Genomic DNA, 3,259 nt, shown 5'->3' with positions numbered 1-3,259 from the left:
TGTAGCTTGCTTATGAAGGGTTGGTGCTCCTTCCAGTGGGTGTTGAAGAATAGTTGGGGTTGTGGCTCCATTCAGTTGTAGGTCATAAATCAGGGAGTTGCAGCTTCCTGTTGGTTGTAGCCAGAAAAAATTGTAACAACAAGTTGTAGCTTTTCGTATGAATGAATTGAAGAGTAGTTTTGAAAGATACTCATTCTTGTCTATTCCATTGTTATTGTTTGAATTAATTCATGTGATGGTTATTAAATTTATTGATGAAGTATTTAATGATGGACACAAAGTAAAAGAATGGTTTAATTTCGTAAAATTTCTACAATATTGTGTTGGAATTATGACTAATGTGTTGTGATTGATGGAAACCTAAGATGATAAAGATGTCAACATGATGATTATATAATGTGATAGAGAGAATGGAAAATGGTTATCCTTGATGGGAAACTACTTGATCAAGAAGTCAAGATGATGGTTATGTAGATACTATAGGTGAAATGAACAAAGGAATATACTATGTAAGGAGATGGAGATCAAGTGTTGGCTTGTTGGGGCTTGACCCAGGTTCAATGTTAGTTAGCCAAACAAATCCCTACACTACTGTCCCTTTTGGCATCAGCCCGTAGAGCGTAGATCAAAGTCTCACCCGAAGTAGTATGGGGGGATGTTGGAACCAAGTTTCTGCACCTTGACATGGTCGTGATGTCATTTTATTCCTTCTATTCTTTCCTTCGCACGGGTCACTTAGTTCTAGGGCTTGCCAGAATAGCCCTCTACTCCAACCATCAGTGCCTCCACGAAAAGGTACAATCAACCTTTGCATAGCCGTCACCTGCGGCTTAGGTACTTTCGCACTGCTATGGTAGCATACCATGCAAATTCCCAAACTAGTCCAAGTGTCTTACTTATATTATTAGGTGGTCACAGTTAGCACCGTATAAATAGATATTCTTACTTGTGTTCAGTTAACCAACATAATTACACACATTCATGCATCACATAAGCATTATAAAGGAAATTCATATAAAATGACAAGTTGCATTAAACGAAACCAAGACACAGAATTTGCATAATACTTCTCTTTATTGATATATTCAAGCAATTACAAACTCTATCTTCCCTGTGCACACAGATATAGGGGTTCGCGCACTCAGCTACGAACTTCCACCCTAGGCCTCTATGCACTCAGCTGGAGAGCCTCTACCTATGCTATGACCCAAAACATAGACTCCTTACTACAGAGCTATGACTCTCATAGCGACTACTCAACTACTTAGAGCTTTCTTACATAGCTCTTTTTATACAATCCCATGATCTACAGACCATTCATAGGTCTTTTACAGTCGACTTTACTTTACAAAACTAAGGGTAGACAACCATTTATGAATCATGACACCTTCGCACTTCATGACCACAAAATGTGGAGTCTTCACAAGTTTATTACAAAATTTGATCCAAAACATGGGCTTTTAGGCCCAAAAATATCCTTTGGGGGATCTGTTTCCCAATAGGCCCGTAACAAAAACATCGTGACTCGCCCTCGAGTCACTCAGTAGGCCCGAATATCTTTGGGCGAAGACATTACAGTTCAACTTGGATGACCACAACCTCAGCTGTGCAGTGTGTCGCTACCTGCTTTGTGTCTTTGACCATCTACTCGGTCACTGCTCCTGAACTGCCAACCTGAAGCTTTTATTGTGTCACTTGCAGAGTTGCAAGCTTGCCTTCAATAGATCTTGTCACTGTGTAAGCCTCATCCAGCTAGGGATTCCATCTTGCCTTCAACATGACTTCATTATGCATCGCTCCATCCACCTATTCCCTTGGCCGATTGGCCTCCTGCAACTTTGCTAGTCTTTGTGCCAGTGTGACGGTTCACGTTGTGCCCTTAACCTCATCATAGTGTTGTTGTAGCTCGTGCACCTCTATGTCTAGTCACTGTACATTAGGGTCCTCCTACAAGCTTGTCAAGACCTCAAACAAATGCTCAAAAACTTACGTGCAGTCTTCCACTACACTATCCACTGTCGCTACTACTTATGTGATAGAGTTCACCCACTTCTCCTTTACTTCTAGTGGAGTTGAAGGCTGGGCCTTCAACTACAACTCTATGATCTTCGGGTTCAACTCCAACTGAACCCGCACCATCTTAGTACAAGTGTCATGCACCCCTGTGGCCAACTTGTGGATGCGCACCTTGACTGGCTCCTCCTCAGGAATGGCCAATTATGGGACCATCCGGCATGCCTCCTTGATGACCTACATAATGCGCTTACTCTAATTGGTTTCCTCGGCCTCAACAGTGATGGAATCATCTCTCTGTAGTGGCACCTGCTCGTTGTTGATCCGTTGTTCACTAATCACATGCAGTGTATGGTGCTCACGAGCCCTCAGCTCTGCAATCACTCCATCCTGCAAGAGGTGGAGTGCTTCACACGGGAGTGTTGTCAGATTCAACCCTACTCCATTTAGGGTGCCGACAGTGGGCCTGTCAGCTTCATTCTCTGTGGTCAGTGCTCCATCAGGTAGCCACCTGCTCGTTGTTGATTCCTTGTTCACTAATCACCTAGAGGGTACAATGCTCATGAGCCCTCATCTCTGCAATCACTCCATCCTACAAGAGGTGGAGCGCTTCACACATGAGTGTTGTCAGATTCAACCCTACTACATTTAGGGTGCTGACAGTGTTCAACTTCATTCTCTATGGTCAGTGCTCCATCAGGTTGCACTATTGCACTGGAGGCCTGTGCGTGTAGCATCTCGGCAGCTTCTAAAGTGCCAATAGCCAAGCTGGTAGACACCATGCCAGCCTGAGTTGTGTAGGTTTGCAACTCCTGTAAAACTATCTGGATGGACCCCAAGATTATTTGTTGTTGCTGCTCGAACTGTTTTAGGGCCTCCACGTTGACATCCCTCACTGTGTCACCGATATCATGCAAATCACCCTTTATTAGTGTGAGAGGGTCCAGTGATGCCTTGGTAGCCTTTGACTTCTTCCTGGACCCCCCTTTTTCCAGCTCCCTTGGGCACTTGATGAGGGCGAACATCTCTTGTGGGTTCACACCATCTTTTTCTGTCTCCTCTTCGATCTTAGGTGAAGGCAACTGTGCGCCTTTGTCAGTGCCTCACTCTGTCCCACTTGTCTACCTTGTTGTATGCTGCGCGGCCTCACGCTTCGCCTGGGCCTTTTCAGTGGCCTCCTTTTTCCTCTTTCTGGTCAGCCGTGTCATCGTAAGCTTAGCCTCTATTGTAGCATTTCTTGGTTTTG

Source organism: Pinus tabuliformis, chromosome J (genome assembly GCF_031772625.1).
Source record: "Pinus tabuliformis cultivar Carrire ecotype Pingquan chromosome J, CPIR1, whole genome shotgun sequence".
Classification (NCBI taxonomy): domain Eukaryota; kingdom Viridiplantae; phylum Streptophyta; class Pinopsida; order Pinales; family Pinaceae; genus Pinus; species Pinus tabuliformis.
Note: the sequence above shows the minus strand (reverse complement) of the source record.